The sequence below is a fragment of the Trichosurus vulpecula genome, chromosome 7, assembly GCF_011100635.1.
Source record: "Trichosurus vulpecula isolate mTriVul1 chromosome 7, mTriVul1.pri, whole genome shotgun sequence".
NCBI classification, from domain to species: Eukaryota; Metazoa; Chordata; class Mammalia; order Diprotodontia; family Phalangeridae; genus Trichosurus; species Trichosurus vulpecula.
The window spans coordinates 118,474,603-118,497,119 of NC_050579.1; the positions used below are offsets into that span (position 1 = coordinate 118,474,603).

General features: G+C 37.4%; 1 pseudogene; it reads right to left on the minus strand.

The window, feature by feature from the left end:
- Positions 1-14,365: 14,365 nt before the first annotated feature.
- LOC118857612 lies at positions 14,366-21,871 on the minus strand (annotated as a pseudogene).
- Positions 21,872-22,517: the final 646 nt, after the last annotated feature.

The window sequence follows — 22,517 nt, forward strand, 5'->3', positions numbered from 1 at the left end:
ACGTGTATTTCCCTCCATCCTATTTTTCCTCCTGTTTGTCCACTCCTTTCACCCTTTCCCTCCTCAATAGTGTTTTGCTTCTGGCTACTGCCTCACCTGGTCTGCCCTCTCTTCTGTCAGTCCCCCCTCCCTTAACTTAATCTCCTCCACTCCTGCTTTCCTGTCAGGTAAGATAGATTTCTATTTGCAACTGATTGTGTATATTATTCCCTCTTTGAATTAATGCTGATGAGAGTGAAGGTCAAGCTATGCCCATCACCCACCCTTCCATCTTTCCTTTCACTGTAATAGGTTTTTTGTGCCTCTTCATGTGTTATAATTCATGCCATTCTACCTCTCCCTTCTTTCTGCACCCATTGTACTCTTCTTTCTCATTCTTTAATTTTTATGTCCTTCCCTTTAATTCACCTTATACCCATTCTCTCTCTCTCTCTCTCTCTCCCTCCCCCCCGTATATATACATATATATGTACATATATACAAACATGTACATACACATATATGTATATATGTATGTATGTACTCCTACCTGTGCTATTAATGATAAAATCTTTAAGAATTACAAGTATCATCTTCCCATGTAGGGATGAAACAGTTCAGCTCCATTGAATCCCTTATGTTTTCTTTCTGCTTTTTCCTCCCTTTTTAGGCTTATCTTGTTCTTGATATTGGAGATCAAATTTTTTATTCAGTTTTGGTCTTCTCCTTATGAAAGCTTGAAATCCTTCTATTTCATTAAATAGTCATTTTTTCACTTGATGTATAATGCTTAATTTTGCTGGGTAGGTGATTCTTGGTTGTAGTCCTAGCTCCTTTGCCTTCCAGAGTATCATGTTCTAAGACATCCAGTCCTTTAGTTTTGCAGCTGTCATGTCCTGTGTAATCCTGATTGTGGCTCCCTGATACATGAATTGTTTCTTTCTGGCCACTTGCTGTATTTTTTTTCTGTGACCTAATAGTTCTGAAATTAACTATTGTGTTCCTTGGAGTTTTTATTTTGGGATCTCTTTTCTGCAGTGATCTTTGGATTCTTTCAATGTCTGTTTTGCCCTCTGGTTCCAGGATATCAAGGCAGTTTTCCTTGATAAATTTTTGAAAGATGTCATCCAGAACTTCCTTTTGATTATGGTTTTAAGGTTGTCCAATGATTATGACACTGTCACTCCTGGATCTATTTTCCAGGTCAGTTGTTTTTCCAGTGAGGTGTTTTACCTTTTTGTTTTTCATTCTTTTGAATTTGTTTGATTGATGCTTGATGTCTCATAGAGTCATTAGCTTCCACTTGCACAATTCTAAATTTGGAGTTGTCTTCCAAAGTTAACTTTTGTACTTCTTTTTCAATTTGGCTAATTGTACTTTTTAATTTCTTCAGTAGGTTTTTGTATCTACTTTTCCATTTGGCCAGTTGAGCCAATTCAGTCTTTAGGCAGTTTTCTTTTTCTTTTAAGTTGTTGACTGTTTTTTCATCATTCTCTTGCATTACTCTTATTTCTTTTCCAAATCTTTCTTCTACCTGTCTTATATTATTCTTAGGTTCTTTTTTTGAGTTCTCCCATGAGTTATTTCTGGGCTTGAGACCACTTCCAGTTTTCCTTTGGGTTTTTGCCCATAGGTGTTTTGTTATCCTCTTTTGAGTTTGTGTCTTGATCTTCCCTGTCACCATTATAACTTTCTGTTGTCAGATTTTTGTTGTTGTTGTTTTTTGCTCATTATTTCTGATCTTTCTCATTTTTTGTAAATTTGAGCTCTGCTCCCAGAATGGAAGGGGCAATGTCTCAGGCTTCTTCTGCCAGGGGCTGTAGGCCCTGACTGTTTACCTGGTGCTGCACTAATGTTGCCTTGAGGCTCATGGGGACCCTCATGTCTGGTGCTGCACTGAGGGAGTGGGGTGGGGGTGCCTGGTGCTGCTGGATGCTGTAGGGATCTGCCAGCTTATCTAGTGCTGACCTGGGGTCCAACTTGTGGTGTGTGGGGTCTGCTGAAGCTGGTGGGGTGTTTCTGTATTTCCCCAGTGCCATGCTGAAGCATGTGGCAGTTCCCATAGCTGAATTCTGCCCATTCCCCTGGCTATACTTTGTCTTCTGTGTTTAACATCAACCAAAAGTGAACATGCATTCCTTTCTATTAGAGATAGTGCTGATAAATTGGGGGAAATATGACCTGAACATTCATTGAAAAACCAAATACCTTATGAATGAAAAGTCACTGAATTAAGGGAGAAACCTGAAAGACATATTGCAGCATATTAGGCCAAGATCGAAGGAGAGGTAGGAAAGGAGGGCCCTAGAAGGTCAACAGGATCTAAGAAGAAGAATAAACCAGATGAAGAGGATGAGGATAAAAATGAAGAAGATATAAATATCCTTCTGTAAAGGTTTTTCATGTGTTAAAAGTCATTATTTTGCAAAGAATGAGAACTCAAATTAATATTCTTATGAGGGTGTTCCCCACTCTGTACATTCTCTCTGCCTCCTTTCCTCACTTCCTTCCCCTCTCTCCCTTTCTCTCTCCTTCCCTCCCTCCTTCTCTTCCTCTTTTTCCTTCTCCCTTCTATCTCCCTTGATTCAATAGTCAGTCAAGTAAGCAATTTTTATTTCTTTCATCAGCCCTACCTGATCTTCTTGCTACTTATCATTGGTTCTTCTTTCTCTCACTACTCTGCACACACATATACACACATCCTGTTGCCAAGGTGCCAAGTTTTGTTGGTTCTGTCTCTGCAATATCTTTTACATTAGTCAAACCACCGTAAATCAGGTTTTCATCTCCACTGAACTAGGCTATTTCGTAGGCTTTTGACTTTTCTGTTTATTCCTGGTCTACTTTCTCCCACATTCTTCACGGAACAGCCTACGTGTTGATCCTGATGCACAACTATATTTTTCCTTCTCTATCAAAAAGCCTGCAAGAACAAACCATTCTCTACTGAATAAAACATAAAAGTCCTTTCCTTGATATTCATCCTATCTACAGTATGGATTCTATCAATCCTTCTGGCATTCTTTCTCCCTTTCTTTTCTTTTTTTTCTTCCATCTCCATGAATTTGTTCACTCATAGTTCATATTTGAACAAACAAATATGTACTCAGGACTTCTCCTGACAACACATTGAAGGCTCCTCTACTCTTTAGACTCCAGACCCCCTTTGCAGATTCACCTCACACCATTCTCAGAAGTGATCTTTCCCTCCTCAAATCTGTCAAAGGACTTTGCCTGAGCATCGCTCTTACAATTTCCATAGTCACTCTTACACTATATATACTTGCGTGTATATCTTCTCCTACTTCTATTGTAAATTATAAGCTCTTTAATAGCACTGGCTTTGCATACCAAGTACGAATCACAGGCTCTCTGAAAGTAATTGCAATTTAACAAATATTTCTTCAGCACCTAATGAATACAGAGTCCTATTCTTGATTCTATATGCCTATACAGCTTAGATAAGTTAAATTCCCTGTCTTCATGGAGAAGAGACTAGAAAGAAACATTCTCTGTACCTGAGTGGTGCTTATTGTTTGTTATATTGGATGGAATATTCTATTATTTCATCTGATGTCTTGTAATCAATTTCTCTACCATATTTCAATGTAAATTTTCTTTCAAAGTCTAGCTTTTCCTTAAGGATTGTGATGGAGGATCAACATATTGGAAGATCACAATTCTACTTTTGCATATTTTGAATTCTTAGGATGTTTTTGTTGTGTTTGTTCTTTTTTTCCTTCTTTTACATCTTCCTTTCAATACTCTCCATCCATTGGTCATATATCTGTCCTCTGTGACTAAAAAGAACAAATTTTATCTTTCCATATGGTTCCTTTTCTACCTGAAGACAGCTATAATGTCCTTTCAGTTGTATTTTTTTGTTTTATTGGTTTTTTTTAGTTCCTCCTATGGGAAAAATTCCTAGTTCTTTCAATCTGTCATGTGGCATGAGTTCAAGAATATTCAGTATCCTGGCTTCTTTCCCTCAATTTTTTTCAGTTTCCTGAGGACTTTAAAATGGGGTGCTCAGTTCTGGACACAGTACTCTAGATGTGGTCAGCTAAAGGTAGATAAATAGACTATCGATTTTCTGTAGTACTGTGTCTCTCACAAGGTAATCTAAGATCGTATTATCTTTTTCTGGAAAGAAGAAACTTGTAAAAATGATGAAGACATTACCACAAGAGATAAAAAATCATGTCCGTGGAAGCAATGTCTTGAAAATTGAAATTGACCAAGCAGAAGTTAATGAATCCATGAAATAATAAGAAATGTTAAAACAAATCAAAAGATGTATTAAAAAAGTTGAAAATGTGAAGCATCTCGTATCCTAAGCAATTGACCCAGAATAAAGATAAAGATAAAAATAATGATAATTTAAGCAGCATCTAATTATCCTGAAAGTCATAAACAACAACAACGAATCTGGATATCATCTTTCAAGACCTGAAGAGTTTTCAAGATATATTTGAATAAGAGGGCAAAGTTAAAATAAAAAAAGAATGCACCTAACACCGTGTCAAAGAAGCATCAAACTGAAAACTGCCAGGAACATCACAGTCTAAATCCATAGCTTCCAAATAAACAACAACAAGAAAAACAAAAAAAAATTGTAAGAAGCCAGAAAGTAAGAGTTATATAGGCAAGCAATTATAGTCTGGATCACACAATATTTGGCCAATTACCGCAATAAAGGTACAGAGTTCATAAACTATGATATTCCAAAATGAAAAGATACAAGCTTATAACCAAGAATAATTTGCCTTACAGAACTTAATATAATCCCACTAGGGGAAAATTAACTTTAACATAGTAAGGTCAATTTGAGCATTCCTGTTGGAAAAAAAAAAATCACAGATGAGGACAAATTCAAATACAAAAAGGATACAGAGTAATATTAATATAAATACAATAATTGCTAAAGACTTTATTATAATAAGCTGTTTATAACCTAATGGGGATAAGGATTGACACAAGCATCCTCTAATAACCATAATATCATCAGGCATCATAAAAGGAATCAAATAAGATGGAGGGCCCAGAAGGGATTTTTTTTTCATATTTTGACAATCATAAAAGAAAAAGGAGGAAGTAAGAATACACTAGGAAAGAAAAAAGAGGAATGGGAGAGACCTTTCACATAATTAGTGTTTGCAAATATAATTCTATACTAATGAGAAAAGAAAGAATCTCCTTTTCATTTGAAATGGTCAAAGGAGAGTATAGCATAGAGATACAGATAAACACATATTAGTATTAAAGGATTTGGTAGAGAAATATATTTTTTAAAGAAACATACATATAAAGATTTACATAGTGTTAAGAAGATGATACAAGACTTATACTTAAATTTACCTGATTTCAGAGATAGTAAGCATGATCTCAGATAAGGTAACAGCAAAAATAAACATGATTGAAAAAAGAGAAACAGAGAACCTACATTTTTCTAAAAGGTAAACATCAATGAATTATTATTAATATTTAACCTATATGTACTGTATGACATTGCATCTAAATACTTAAAAAGAAAATCAGTTATATTTCAGAGAGAAATAGTAAAATTATTATGGTAGGGAGTCACAATGTATCCCATCCAGAGGTAGAGAGAGAGAGAGAGAGAATAGATTGACATTATTTATAAAATTAAAAGCACTAGAAAATCATCAAATTAAAAGAATAATATCAGTTAAACATCAAGATAGAAATTCAGAAAATGAAAGAAAATTTTAAAAGTTTAGATTAATTCGTAAGCAAAATTAGGAGCTATTTTTTTAAAAGATAAAATGAACAATGAGCTAATTTGTTTAAAAAAGAAGAAATGTTAAAATCAAATTGTATGATTAATAAAGTAAAATAATCCAAAAAACAAGGAAAAGCAATATATTTGTCCAAATATATGCTAATAAAATCATCAACTTAAATTAAGTGGATAATATTTACAAAAACACAAACATCCATATTAGCAAAATTACAGAGAATTTAAACAACTTAATCTCAGAAAAACAAATTGAAAAAAAAAAACTATGAATTAACTCCCCAAGAATTTCTTTTAAATGCAGGCCAGACTAATTAACAAAAATATTAAACACAAATTTAAAAAAAATAATTCCAGTGTTACACAAACCATTTACCCAAATGAGAAAAGAAGTTACCTACCCTATGAAATTCCTTTTATGATACAAATATGGCCTCAAGACTTCAACCAGAGGAAGTCAAATCAAACAAAATTATGAACTAATACTGCTAATGAAAATTGAAGCAAAAATTTCAAATGAATTGTTAGCCAAGAGAGTACAGCAACATATCACAAAGATTATACACCAAGACTATATGAATTTACATCAGGAATGCAGGATTGGTTCAATATTAAGAATAACAAATACCATATGAAATTATCAGTTTTTTTGTCAGAAGATATAGTATCATTAAAAATTGCAGAGTCAGCTAAAATGAATTTAAATAAGTAATAACTTTATTAAAGTTATGGGATATAAAATAGTTGCACATAAATCATCCATATTTTTGTATATTACCAACAAAACTAGTCTAGAGATAAAAAGAGAAATTTCATTTAAAGTAACTACATATTGTATAAAATGTCTAAGTATTTGGAAAACTACCTATCATCCCTTTCTCCATAATACTCTCTCTGGCTTAGGTTTTCATGACACTCTTCTCTCCTGGTTCTTCTTTCATCAGCTTGACTGTTGCTTCTCAGTCTTATTTGTTGGCTGTTAATAACCAAGTTATTTCTATTAAGCACTGGGAGTCCTCCAAGGTTCTCTCCCTGCCCCACCGCTAACTTTTGTCTTCCATGCTGTACTGTTGGTGATATCATTAGCTCCCATAGATTCAGTTATCATCTTATGCAGATGATGGTCTGATTTATTGTCCAGCCATAATCTCTCTCCTGACTTCTAGTCTTGCATCCTACTTCTTAGAGGCAACTAGGTTCTGCAGTGAAGTGAGCCGTGGACCTTAAATGAAGAATAGCCTAAGAGAATTCAAATTCAGGCTCAACACTTTCTAGCTGTGTGACCTATGTTGAGTCACTTAACCTCTATTTGCTTCATTTGTATAATTGGAGGTAATAATTAGCATCTGCCTCCCAGTGTTGTTGTGAGCTAAAATGATATAATAATTGTAAATACCTGAGCACAGCCCTGACACATGGTAAAGTACTATATAAATGGTGGTTGTTATAGTCATCATTGGCTATCTTGAACTAGGTGTTCCATTGACACCCTTAAGCTTAATATGTCCCAAAATGAACTATCTTTCCCCCTAAGCCTTCACTAGTTCCTAACTTCCCTCTTATTTTTGAGGCTACCATTATATTCCTCAGTTAACCAGGTGCATTAACATGAACATCTGACTCTTACTTCCATGTACAAGTTGACTTCTACTTCATCCTGCACATGCCCATGTCTCCCCCATCCTCAAAAAAAATCCCTCACTTGATCCTTCACCTGACTCTCTAGTCTCAGAAAAGAAGAGCATCAGAACTTCTTACAGACCTTCCATATCTTGTTATATATGTCCCTTGAGCGTAGGAGTTTAGGAGTCAGTGAACTCAACTTGTATCTTTTCCAATGCAAGGCAACTTTCACCTTCTGCTACCAGCCTTATCTCTCACTTGAGATGGGGAGAGCTGGACTTCCATTTCCTCTTGTGCAGGTTCAACTTCAATCTCATGTTATACCTTCTCTTGCTTTATCTCTAGTCATCAGAGGGAAGAGGAGTAGTGAAAAAAGGGCCTCTCATCTGACCAGCAGACCATGTGCCTTCTACCTCATATTGTACTTGTCTCCTGCCTGATCTCAAACCTTGTATGTGAAAAGGTGACACTTTGCACTCAATGATGAACATTCTCATATCTGGTCATACCTACATAGCCCAGTGATTCTGAATCCCTTTATGTCAGTATCCATATCCCATTACCCATCTGTACTTCCTATATTCCTCAATCCTTCAATCCCAAAGTCCCAACTACATATCACTTACCTTCTCCACCATGCCTTTTGGAGTGGCTGTTCCATAGGAAACAGACTTCACTTCCTAAATATTTTCCTTTTCAGCTCCTTTCATCACATTCATTGAAACCTGCCTCCCCTCTGATGATTCTGCCACCCTGACCATCCTTTCTCATACTGATTGCACCTTCACCCATTCCTCTTTCTTTTTATTTCCAGTACTTAGCATAGTTTTTGCAACAAAATAGGCGCTAATAAATGTTAACTAACTGATTAAACCATCCTCCCCAGGATATCCAATCACTTGTCAAGTGTTACTAATTCTAATTGTGTAACATTTCTCATACATACCCCTTTTCTCCTCTGCCATTGTACCACCCTAAGCCAGATGCTCAGCTCCTCATGCCTGGGTTCCTCCTTAATTGACCAAGAATAAGGACCTTCTCACCCCTCCCCTTTTTTGTGTGTTTAGCATTTATAATGATGCTTGGCACATGATAGGTGCTTAATCAGTTCTTGACTATCAAAATACATGCAAGAATTATATGAACATAACTACAAGCTGTTGTTGAAATAAATAAAGATAGAATGATTGGAGAAATGTTAATTGCTTCATGGGTAGGACAGGAAAAAATAAAAGTGCAAATACTATATAAACTAATTTAAAATGCATTACAAAATCAAACTAGGAAAAATTGTAAAATTCATCTGGAAGAAAAAAGTGGTAAAGAATCTCAAGGGAAATTTTAAAAATCAACAAAAAACATAAAGCAGGAAGACCTAACAGGCACGTGCTATACCTAAACTACCGTTATATACTTTCTGAAGTATACTCCAGGGAATGGTACAATGAGCTAAAAAGAGAAATTGTTCATTTACAGCAGCTCTCAGAGTTGGACCTAATTTCTACATTAACTCAAAGGCCCTGGGTGGGCCCTAATCCTTAGATAGCATTTGTATCTAAATTAAAAAAAAAACCTTTATATTCATCCATATTAAATTTAAATTCTTAGACTTGGCTCAATATTCTAAACTTCTGAGATTCTGGGTCCTGATTTTGATATTCATTGAGTGAACTGTTCTTCCTATCTTATGTCATTGTAAACTTCATCTATCTCAAAGGATTCTTCCAGTTCTAATTTGGCTTGTATTTTTTTCTATATTGTATTTTTTACTAATTTTTAAAGTAAACTTGAAGACACAGAGGTTCTTGAATATGAAATTTCTCTCCTTCAGATACATGTATTTCTCTAGGGTTAGGGTGAGTTTATAGCAAAGTCCTGATGGGACCTGACCTTTGAAATCATTAATGCCAATTCCATTTCCTCGAGCTGAGTACGTTACTGATATCCCTGCAAGAACATGTTTGCCAAGAACTTTAAACAGGTTTCCATTCCTGCCTTGTTACTAACTCAATTTGTGATCTTGGTCTTCTTATTTAAAGTTTCTTTCTTTTTACTCATCCATTAGGTCAATTAGAATTTATTAAGTGCCTGCTATGTGCCAAGCACAGTGCTAGGTGTTGGGGACATAAAGAAAGGCAAAAGACAATCCCTGTTCCCAAGAAGCTTACAAATTAATGAGAGAGAGAGATAACATACAAATATCTATTCTCAAAAAATATTTCTATGAGACAAAACGGAGGTATAATGAAGACATAAAAGAAGACACTTCATTATGAGGATCAGAAAAAAGTCTTCTTAGAGAAAGTAGGACTTTAGTTGAGATCTGAAAGAACTTTTCTGATTCTTTAGCCAGGGAAGATAGAAGGCAGATTTGAGAAGGGAGAAAATTTCAGTAAGTGGGGAATAGACAGTGAAAACATTTATTTGGAAGATGGAATGTTGTGTTTGAGAAATAGCAAGGAGGCCAGTGCCACTGGATTGCAGAATATTTATCATCCATAAAAAAAGAGATAAGAAAACCTACTTCACCTATATCATTAGAGATATCGTAAGGATTAAATGAGATAATGGCTTTGAAAATTATCAACTACTCTCCAAGAGAAGATATCACCATTATCATTATTATCCTTTTCGTTGCTGTTGGCAGCCTTGATCTCTATAATACTAAAAAGAAATGTGATTGTATGGATTTTTCTTTTTGTAGTAATGCCTGCTGTTGATAGAACTCAGGAGCAGTTAGTTCTCCTGTTTATATAGCATGGACTATTGTAGAGGGATTCCAATGAATAGAGCTATTTGATACTGATGCTTCTTATTTTACAAATAAATAACCTCGCCGACATGAGAGCTAGATAATACAATATTGTAACCAGGTCCTTTGGTAAGTTTTTGCAGTTGTTGTTTCTTTCTCTTTCTAATCTTTCTAAGACATTGAGGAAACTGAAAAGCTCACAGGTGTAACAAGAGAAGGGAACTATCTTATTATGTTTGGAATTAAATTATTGTGTCAATTAGAAGAAAATGAACAATGAAGCTGAAATCAAACCCATTCCTAATTGTAAAATCCTTTAGGATTTACATAAAATTACACTCATCTAGAGTCATTAGTTCAGTGATCAGTTTTCATGTTTTTTAGATTAATTCCACCTGGGAGCATGGGAAAGCATAGAATTAGTATATGTTCAATTTTACACTGGAGTTCCAAGAGCTAGCCCTTAGTAATATATCTGTTTTAAAAAAAGAGGAAGAAAGGAAGAAAAGTGACGTAACACAAGGGAAACATTGAAATATCCTTAGCAACATGTTTGGCTTTATACCTAAATGCTTATTAGTGACTTGACTAATGTAAAGTTCTTTACTTAAGCCATAAAAAATATTAAATTTGCAAGTATGGGGTGGGCAAGCATAATTAGAGAATGGTTCCTGTGAAAAGAAGAGCTAGGATTTTTAGTAGACTAAATTTTCAAATGGATCAATAGTGTGATATGTCAGGGAAAAAAAAAATCTGATGTGATCTTAAGCCACATTCAGAAAGGAATGACATCCAGGGACAATAGTCTCACTGCACCCTACCTTGGTCAGGCTATATTGTATTCAGTTCTTGTCACCACCACATTTTAGGAAGAAGCTTGACATGCTTTATTCATGCCCTGCTTAACCAGCCTTCCACGAATCACTATTGTGCCTATCATGTAACTTGGTGGGTGGGCTGCCACTGCCCAAGCTCTCCTGTTTGTCACATGACCCATGACAATCAACTATCTTCAGTCTGTCTCTAAAACCTATCTGGGGCCTGAAGAATTTTAGTCTTTTTTAATTTTGGCCCTTACCTACTGCCCAGGTGTGCAGGTCTGATGTAAGGCTAAAATTCTTAAGAAGCAGAGCTGTCCAAAATTGGAATAGGATATCTCAGAAAGGACCTGGTTCTCTCAACAAGATGTCTTCAAGTAGAAACAGGATAATCAGTCTTCTGGGAAATGTTAGGAAGACTTTCTATTTAGTTATGGAATAGCCTAGATAACCCCCAAAAGTCATTCCATTTCTGAGATTCTTTGATTTCTCTCCATTGTTTCCAAAAAGATTCTCCATAACACTTGAGTAGAGATAGGAACTGAAACTTAATTTTGAAGTGTGGAAATTTCCTCTACCAATACGTATTGACAGTATCTCTACAACATATACTAGTGAATAACAAGAATTTGAACTATCATTTTTCCTGGCTTCAGGATCAACTCTGTATTTATTACTCTGTACTGACTCTCACACATTTTTGTTTCTGTTATTAGTACAGAGTAGAGATAGAAACTATTATATTAGAGAAAGCATGGTTCCTTTTAGATAATAGTATATTAACGTTTAATTGTTTTAAGCCTCTACCAGAATTTGGGATTCCATTGGAGTGACATTAACTTTCCCAGTATGTTTGCTGGCCAAAATATGCATTTTTTTCGTTTGGAGATACAGTCACAAAGCTTTATGGAAGTGTTGTTTTCCCACACCTGTCACAGTATTGATTTTTAAAAATACAATGTTCTTAATAAGGAATATCTGTCAATGGCAGAGACACTGAAGTCTGCATACAAACTTCAAGAGTATTTCTTAAGTAAAATTTGACCTGGTAGCCTAAGCAGGGAGGCAAACATTATAAAATAAAATGTGTCTGCCACAACAGGAAAAACATGGCCGATGCAGCAGATTTTGGTCTTTCTGCCCCTACCTCCCCAATGTGTGTACAACAATGATACAGTAGTAGGATATAATGTTCAAGAATCAAGCATGATTCAACAGTAGCATTTTGTAGAAATAAGATAATCTTTGCTATTACATTCCTGCCCTTGATTCTGGATACATAATCTTAATAAAAAGCACTTATCAGCACAATGATTCTGAGAACCTCATTTTTTTGCCAATTTCCCCCAATCCCATTTCCTCTTGTCACTGAACAAAGTTATTTGTCCAGTGTTGTGTAATCTAAAAAGGAGAACTTCAGAAAGGGAATCAGGGACTGTATTTTCTTATTCAGTTGACAAAATCAACCTAACATCATCTATTCTGAGTGAAGATAATGTGAATATAATCCTCAGGTCTTGTGTACTTGTTTTTTGAGGCAAGCAGGCTTCAGCGACTTGCCTAGGGTCACACAACTACTCTGAGGCTGCATTTGAACTCAGGTCCTCCTGACTCCAGAGCCAGTGCTCTATCTACTAGGCCACCTCACTTCACCATGTCCACTTGCTTTTGAGATATAATCTTGTATCCACTTGGTGACTGTTTCTAATCCCCTTCTGGTTAGATCTGAGAATTGGGAGCCTGGCCACTCACTAGACTGAGGAAAGAAGGCTGCCCATCCAGGCCACTGGAGAGGAGTGGATGACATCACACTGTGATCTCATTTAATTTAACAAAATTTCTTTTGAGTGTCTTTTGGGTGTAAGGCCCCATGGTGGGTATTGGGAGAGGTGTAAAGATACTAAGGCATGGTCTGTCCTCCCAAGGACTTTATAGTCTAGCAAGGGAGGCATATAAACTACAGTATAATACACACCCATGATAAGGCAACATGAGAGGTATATAAAATACCACAAAGAATCAAAAGAGGCGAAGATTGTTTCAGATGGGGGATCACGGAAGTTTTCACAAAGGAAATTTTTGTCTTGAAGTCCACGGAAGATTTTACCTCTCATAGAACAGTCTGGAAATGTCTGGGGACAACTGCTTTGGGAATGTGGCCTGAACTCCCCTTTTCCCTTGCCAGCAAGGCCTAGACTAGACCAGAACTTGGACTAGGCAGGCTGTACTGGCATGCACATATGCATGATGAAGGATGAGCAGGGGCCCAGGGTCCTTTAACTATCCATCCCTACTCTGGGCACCCTGGGAAAAAGGAGATTCTACATTGGCCTGAGCCTAAAAGCCACCAAGGAAGTCACAAGTGTGGCTAGTCCTTTCATTTGAACAACATTTTGACAGGGTCTGTTTTGTTGAGGCAGCAGAAACCTACTCCTCTTTCAGAGCAGTGCCTTGGAAAAGTATGCTTTTTCTTCTTTCTTTCTTTTGTTTTATAGGCAAGCCTTCTTACGTCTTGTTTAATTCAGAAACAAGAGTGAAGGAAATCTGCTGAGAGAGAGAAATCATTTATCTGAGAGTGGAGCTGCTACCAAGTGGCAACATTGACCTCTGTTAGAGCCTTGATATGACCTGGTCACCAGACAGAGATCTACAAAGGCCACTTTACTCTGTTCACTGAGCTCAGGTTGATTTGGAATAATGTGCCTTGAACCCTTGTGCTTTTTCCCTGGAAACAACTTTTCTCCCAAGTGCCAACTCTAGATATGCTTTCCCTTGGATCTACAGGAGACTAGCAAGATGAGGTCTAGTACTTTTCATCAAGGCATGTACTAACCCTAGAGGGCCAGGCTGGGCCCCAAGCCTCTAAAGGATTCTGCTGTTTTAAACAGGGATGGGGAGGACAACTTCAGTTTCCTATCCCACAATCAGGAGGCAACCCACCAAGTCTATCAATTCTGTTTCCCATAAATTTTTAAAGATAGTTTTCCTCCCACAGGAATTGAGTGTATAAAAAGAGTGACACTTTTTTTTTTACCATAACGAATTATGAGCTGTAGATACCAAGCCAATTTTGCATAAGAAAAATGTTTATGTTTTTCTTGCAGTCTGTAGATTATATACCTACCTGATAAAAGATCTTCCTGTTCCCTCTTATAAAATTGCTCTATTGCAACTAAAAACCTACAGTTGCCAAGGATTTTGTTACTATTTATGCTAAAATTCCCCATGTGTAACTCTCAGCTCCCCAAGTTAATTTGAAAGAAAAAAGCTTGTGATTTATTTACATTCTGATCAGCTATTGATTGAGAGATATGCAGAAGAACTTTGTTTGAAGAAGCCAAGAAATAGATGATATGTGTGTTTAAGCCTTCTTGAAGCATTGTGACTTGGGCAGATCCCTTCAGAAGCAGATACAGGGACACTGAGCAAACATTCCTATTCTATTAGTCGGTTACCAAAAAGGTTGGCTGTGGGTTTGGAACCCTCTCTATTATGATCTGGACTTTGGTCTCCACACCAGGGACTCCAACTTGGTTTCCTAGGTGTTAGCGTTGGGGCCACAACATCACCATCCTGTAGTTTGGTGATTTTTTTCAATGCATCGCTGAACAAAATAGTTACTGGCAGCATCTAAACTTTGCTTATCTGTTTTCTTACAGTCTACTCGGATAAGCTGTTCAGCAATTTTTTTTGCGTAGAAGCTGTGAAACCTCAACTCCTGATCTTTTGTAATAATGACTGCTTTACTTCAGTCACTTTTGCAATAGAAATGAACATTATCAACTGGATTTTTTTTCTTTCATTCCATAATCCACACTGATAACATCAACTATGAAATCTTCAGGCTTTAGTTCAACTTTTAGGGTTCTACCTTCTGGTATGGAAGCAGCAACATCTTTTGGAAATTGATCATATTCCTCTATTCTAATCTTCTCTTCTCATGTTGGCTTAGTCTTGCCCACAAACTTGTATAGTTTAAAACAATCAACTTTGTTTAAAATCTCTCCCACCTAAGGGAATCTTGATCGATAGAGTGCAAAAGCTCCATAAAAATGTTATCTGTAAGTTTAGCATAGTTTTCCATGTCATCAATTGCTGTAGAAAGCTTGTACTCCCCTCCACCTCCACTAGTACCCTCTATTTGTAGGGATTAGCTTTAAAGAAGGCATCTGTAATCATTGTTTCAACTATGTTGCCAACTTTGTGCTGGTAAGTCCTTCAGTGAAGGCAGTTGCCTGTATGGAACATGTCATAGATCCAACTTCCTGGTCTCTGGTGCAAATATGTTTCTTATTGTCTTTGTCACACACATACAGAGGCCAGCTTAATAAAGTGCTAATGGTTATTTTGAATTCAAGATGAAAGTAATCCCTAAAAAGATTGCAAAGAAATGGAGCTGGCAAAATAATCCCATTTATCCACATCACTGCTATTGCATTTATTAGCCACTATCTCCGGAAGATTTTTTTTCCTCTTCAGGTCACTGTTTAAATGGCCACAAAGAACTCCCTTGTGTTGAATCAAGAGGAGCCTGGAATTGTTCTTTGATAAAATACATATTTTCTTCCAGGATGAGTCCATAGTTTTTCATTATAGTTTCAATTCCATTGGCATTAACCAGGTGCACAAACACCTTGACTGAAGCTATTTCATGCTTCCAATTCAACTCTAGGCAAGCAAGCGGAATAAGCCTTCCATCAAACATGTGTGAAAATGGCCCATGACCTAGACCATGACAGAGCCAGCAATCTGAACACAAAGCATATCCTTAGCACATTTATCTGTACTTCAGGCTGTTTTTCTTTTTCTTATATTCTGCAACTTTGCTAAAGTTGTTTATTATTTCAAGTAGTGTTTTACTTGATTCTCTAGGATTCATCATGTCATCATGTCATCTGCAAAAAGCGATAATTTAGTTTCTTCTTTGCCTAATCTAATTCCTTCAATTTCTTTTTCTCTCTTATTGCTACAGCTAACACTTCTAGTACCAAACTGAATAGTAGGGGTGATAGTGGGCATCATTGTTTCACCCCTGATCTTATTGGGAATGCATCTAGCTTATCCCCATTACAAATAATGCTTGTTGATGGTTTTAGGTAGATGCTATTTATAATTTTAAGGAGGGCTCCATTTATTCCTATGCTATCTAGTGTTTTTAATAGGAATGGGTGTTGTATTTTGTCAAAGGCTTTTTTTGCATCTATTGAGATGATCATATGGTTTCTGCTACTTTTGTTGTTGATATGTTCAATTATGCTGATAGTTTTCCTAATATTGAACCAGCCTTACATTCCTGGAATAAATCCTACCTGATCATAGTGTATTATTCTTGTGATAAGTTGCTGCATTCTTTTTGCTAATATTTTATTTAAAAATTTTACATCAATATTCATTAGAGAAATTAGTCTATAATTTTCTTTCTCTGTTTTGACTCTTCCTGGTTTGGGTATTAGTATCATATTTGTGTCATAAAAAGAATGTGGTAGGACTCCTTCTTCGTCTATTTTCCCAAATAGTCTATAAAGTATAGGAATTAATTGTTCTTTAAATGTTTGATAAAATTCACATTTAAAACCATCTGGCCCTGGAGATTTTTTCCTATGGAGTTCATTAATGACTTGCTCAATTTCCTTTTCTGAGATAGGGTTATTTAGGAATTTCACTTCCTCTTCTGTTAACCTGGGCAATTTATATTTTTGTAGATATTCATCCATACCCCTAAGGTTGTCAAATTTATGGGCATACAATTGGGCAAAATAATTCCTAATTATTGTTTTAATTTCCTCTTCATTGGAGGTGAATTAACCCTTTCCATTTTTGATACTGTTAATTTGATTTTCTTTCTTTTTTTTTTAATCAAATTGACCAAAAGTTTATCAATTTTATTGGTTTTTTTCATAAAACTAGCTCTTGGTTTTATTTATTAGTTCAATAGTTTTCTGGATTTCAGTTTTGTTATTCTCTCCTTTGATTTTCAGTATTTCTAATTTGGTATTTAATTGGGGATTTTCAATTTGTTCTTTTTCTAGCTTTTTCAGTTGCATGCCCAATTCATTGGTCTCCTTTTTCTCTGTTTTATTCATGTAAGCATTTAGAGATATAAAACTTCCCCTAAGAACTGCTTTTGCTGCATCCCATAAGTTTTGGTATGTTGTCTTATTATTGTCATTCTCTTGAATGAAGTTGTTAATTGTTTCTATGATTTGTTCTTTGGCCCACTCATTCTTTCGAATTCGATTATTTAGCTTCCAATTAATTTTTAGCTTATTTTTCCATGGTTCTTTATGACAAACAATTTTTTTGCATCATGATCTGAAAAGGATGCTTTGACTCCCTCTGTCTTTCTGCCCTGGATTGTGAGGTTTTTATGCCCTATATGGTCAATTTTTGAGTATGTGCCATGTACCACTGAGAAAAAGATATTCCTTTTTATCCCATTCAGTTTTCTCCAGAGGTCTTTCATATCTGCCTTTTCTAAAATTCTGTTCACACTCCTTAACTTCTTCTTGTTTATTTTGAGGTTAGATTTATCAAGTTCACAGAAGGGGGAGGGGGTTGAAGTCTCCATTATTATGGTTTTGCTGTCTATTTCTTCCTGTACTCCCTTAACCTCTTCTCTAAGAATTTACATGCCATACCACTTGGTGCATATATGTTAAACAATGATATTGCTTCATTGTTTATGGTGCCTTTTAGCAGGATGTAGTGTCCTTCCTTATCTCTTTTAATTAGATCTGTTTTTGCTTTTGCTTTGTCTGAGATTAGGATTGCTACCCCTGCTTTTTTACTTTAGCTGAAGCACAATATATTTTACTCCATCCTTTTACCTTTACCTTTTTTACCTTTGTGTATCCCCTGTTTCAAATGTGTTTCTTGTAAACAGCATATTGTAGGATTATGGTTTTAATCCATACTTGCTATCTGCTTCCGTTTTATGGGAGAGTTCATCCCATTCACATTCCACTTACGATTACTGCGTCTTTTTCTCCATCCTATTCCCCCCATTTATGCTTGTATTTCTCCCTTTCCCCTTCCACTCCTCAACAAGTTTTTCTTTTGACCACCGCCTTCCTTAGTTTACCCTCCCTCTTGATTTCCCTCCCTTATTTTACCATTTCCATGGTACTTGCTACTTCTTCCCTCTCTCTGACCACCCCCTTCCCCCCCCTTTTCCCCTTTTCCCTCCTACTAACCTGTAAGACGAGTTAGATTCTATACTTATCAGGGTATAGTATTCCCTTCTTTAACCAATCCGATGAGAGTAAAGCTCAAATACTGCTCTTCTCCTTCCTTCTGTCCCTCTACTACAATATGTTTTTGTACCTCTTCTTGTGATAATATTACCCTTTCTACTACCTCCTTATCTCTTCTCCCAGAACCATCCCTTTACATCTCTTAATTATATTTTTTTATCATATTGGTTATTTTATACTGATATCCACAGTCTATCCACAGTCCCTTTCAATTTTCATAATGAGTATACTGTTCTCAAGATTGACATTATATATATAATGTATGTAAAACAAAATAATCCTATATAAGGATGTAGTTAATTAGCCTTATTGATTAACTAGGGGTCTCTCCCCCACCCCCCGCCTCCATTTACCTTTTTATGTCTCTCTTGAGTTTTGTATTTGGAGATCAAATTTTCCGTTGAGCTCTGGCCTTTCATCAGAAAGGTCTAGAATTCCCTTATTTCATTGAATGGCCATCTCCTTGCCTGGAAAATTATGCTCAATTTTGCTGGGTAATTGATCCTTGGTTGTAGTCCAAGCTCCTTTGCCTCTCAGAATATCGTATTCCAATTTCTCTGGTCTTTTAATATAGAAGCTGAAAGATCCTGTGTGATCCTGACTGTAGTTCCTTGATATTTGAATTGTTTCTTTCTAGATGCTTGCAGGGATTTTCTCCTTGACCTGGTAGTTCTGGAATTTGTCTATAATATTTCTTGGAGTTTTCAATTTGGGATCTTTTTCAGGGAGTGATCAATGGATTCTTTCGATGACAATTTTACCCTCTGGTTCTAGGACCTCTGGGCAATTTTCCTTAAGGATTTCATGGAAGATACTGTCCAGGCTCTTTTTTTCATCAAAAGCTTTCAGGCAGACCAATAATTCTTAGATTGTCTCTCCTGGATCTATTTTCCAGGTCGGTTGTTTTTCCAATCAGGTATTTCATGTTTTCTTCTATTTTTTTCATTTTTTAGATTTTGTTTGACTGATTCTTGATGTCTCATAGAGTCATAAGCTTCTACTTGCCCAATTCTAATTTTTAATGTTTTGTTTTCTTCCTTTATCTTCTCTACCTCCTTTTCCATTTGGTTGATTTTACTTTTCAATGAGACATTTTCTCCAATTACATTCTGATTTTCCTTAACCAGTTCCCTGATTTACCTTTTAAATATTTGTTTTGTCATTGAATTTTTTGTCCATTTTTTCTTTTACCTCCCTAATTTGGTTTTTAAAGTCTTCCTTGAGTTCTTCCAGTAATGCTATTACATCTGCATACCAGTTCACTTTCCCTTTTGAGGTTTCAGATGTGGGTGTAGTGTCCATGCTGTCCTCTACTGAATTGGTATTTTGATCATCCCTGCCTCCATAATATGAACCTATTGTCTTTGAAAGCTTCTTGCTATTCTTTTTCATGATGTTTTTTTTTCCTCCTGGTTTCTGAAGTGGATCTCTGCTTCTGGGGCTCAGGGGACTCTGTCCAAAGTTTCTCTTTTTTTTTTTTTTTTTTGGAGTGAGGAAGGCAGGGCAATTGGGGTTAAGTGGCTTGCCCAGGGTCACACAGCTAGTGAGTGTGTCAAGTATCTGAGGCTGGATTCGAATTCAGGTCCTCCTGACCCTAGGGCCTGTGCTCTACTCACTGCACCAACTATCTGCCCCCCAAGTTTCTTGTGTTGGAATCTAACTTTATGTGCTATGGCCTCTGGTTTTATGAGGCATGGGGGAGGGGTGATCTGACTGCTGCAGGGGTCTCCTCTTCCCCAGGACTATTCTATAGAATGGGTGGTCTCAGCTCTTGTCTGTGCTGGTATCTGCCATTTCCCCTGGCTGGCTGGGGTCCTGGTGTTGACTAAGTTAGCTCCACCCCCTGGGGCTCAGTTACTCTCATTGTTCTGCTGAGGTAGGGCCTGCTGGGAAACCTCTCCTCCTGCACTAATCTCCTTCTGCCACTACAGGAAGGCCCCTCTCCCCCACTTCTCTTGCTACTGAAGCCCCACTTCTGGCTCCCCTGTTTCCCCTGAGGTTTTATTCTCTGGCTTTATTCAAGGGAGGGATATGAGCCATTTTATCTGGCCATGCTGGCTCCTGGAAGTTCAAGAAGGTGAGTTTCAAACCTTTAGACTGCGGGTTGGAGGCCTCTGGGCTAGCTGTTCCCACAGTCACAGGGTCTGCGCTCCAACAGACTCTCCTCCTGGGCTGAGAGGCCTGGGGCTCGATCGTGGCCATATCCGGTACTTCTGCCCTGGGCCTGTTCCTGCTCCGGTGTTTCGCTCACCCAGCACTCTCCCACAGCTGCAGGCTGGCTGGATTCCTCCGCTGTTGCCGGTTGGTTTGGTCTGGTGCCAACCCACGTGCCTGGCACTCCTGCCCCTCTCAGGCTACTAGTGGCTTCTAACTCTATCAAATCTGCTCAGATTCACTTTTTTAGATTTATCTGACAGAATTTGTGAAGAGCTCCAGTAGTTCCTTCCTTTCATAGTCCAATCTGTTTTTCTTGTAGTGCACTGACCAGACATCCTGCTAGATACCTGACACCTAGAGAATGCTCAAAGTTGTGTGAAGCGCCTAGAAAAACATGGTAAGAGCCTCCCAGCTGTTTAATATGTGGAAGATGTTGAAATTGAGGTGTGTCAATGATTCAGATAAGAAGAGGGTGAAGATCTATGTGGTGATGGATAGGGTCATTAAATATCTTCATTGTATCATCATGATTTTGATTCAGTTTATGGATATAATCCAGCAGCTTCTATTTCTCTCCTAAAGGTCTTACTCCAAAATTTTTGAGAAGTGATTCATTGAGGTAGGGGCAGAGAACTAAGTTGGGGGTGGGGGATTCCCTGAAGAGCAGATGGTTGGGAGGGTTAGCTGACCAAGTGATGGGGTAGTCCCAGAGGTCAAGGTGGGGAATGCAGTGGCTGGTTTGGGTGGTAGTCTTGGGTTAGCTGATGAGGTTATAGGGAAGGGAGTGTCCCTGGAGAGGTAGTGGAGAATAGCAGGTTGCAGGTTGGAGGGGATGCCTGGGGTGGGGGAGTTTAGCTCGCTGGCTGGAGAGAGAGGATGGGGGGCTCCCTGCAGGAGTGCCTGGAAAGCTGGAGAGGGGTCTCCCTAGAGGAGTGGCAGGGCGGGTACAGGACAGAGCAGATACACCCTTCAGGTGTTAGGCGTGGCACCATCCCACCATCCCTACCCCTACCACCTTGCAAGCTGGTTAGCTGAGTGTTTTTGCAGAAGCCATCTTGACTGGGGAGAGCTCACAGCTGCTCCCATAATATACATTTTTAAAAGCATTTAACTTGTAGTGAGACTTTGGACTAACTTTCATAACTTTCAATGTACAGGTCAGGTCCCCAAAAGCATGGCTGATACGTACCCTCCATCTGTCTTCACTCAGGGTCCTAAGAGTATTAAGTTTCTAAGAGAGGCAGAAACTCCCATTATGCTGTGTTTCCAGGCCAGTTATTATCATCCCTATCTCATTTAAGCAATTGATATATTCTCAAAATGACTGATGATCAAGTAATATCAAGTAGTTTTTAAACAGATGTTTACAGAAAAATATAGCAAGAACATAACTACAAAAATGCTCCTTCCCTTTCCCCAAACCAGTGAACATTTTTGCCTCTAAATCTTGGTCCCTGAATATACTGGACTTAAATTTAGAGTGGTGGCTACAATCATACCTCCTTATTCTTAAAGTAGTAGCTACAGTCATTCTTCCATATTCACTTCTGGGTACAGAGGAGAAGATATAGGCCACTCCCTGGCTTGCAAGTCACAGTATTTCAGGTTCTGGGTTAATTCACTGCTGGTCAAGGATGCCATTCATGGAGTATGACTCATTCCTAGGTTTGGTCTCTAGACTTCTCTTCTCCAAGGCAAGATAACAAGAATTTATTAACAACTTACTTTGCATCAGGTATGGAGTTAAGAAAAGGTGATATGAATACAAAACACATAGAAAAATCATTGCCCTCAAGGAACTCACATTCTAATGAAGGAGGACAACACTGAAAAAGGGGGACTGGATGTGTTAAAGTACCTGGTGGTTGAAATCTGGAAAGTCAGAAAAACAGTCAAGAGATCAGTGAATGTTAGATGGCCTGACTCTCTCTCCAAAATGGAGAACCCGGGAGGAACTCACTAATTAGAGAAACAGGGTACCATTGGGAATGAAATATACAAGTGAGGAGGACTCATGTGCTGAGGGTGGTTCCAAGGCGAGACTTCAGCAGAGGCAAGGTGTTGAAATCGATAAATTCAGTTTACACATGATTCTATGCAAAAGGAAAGAAGACACAAATAAGGCAATCCCATTGTAAACACAGGTTTGCCCAGCAGGTCATGTTCACACAAGCCAC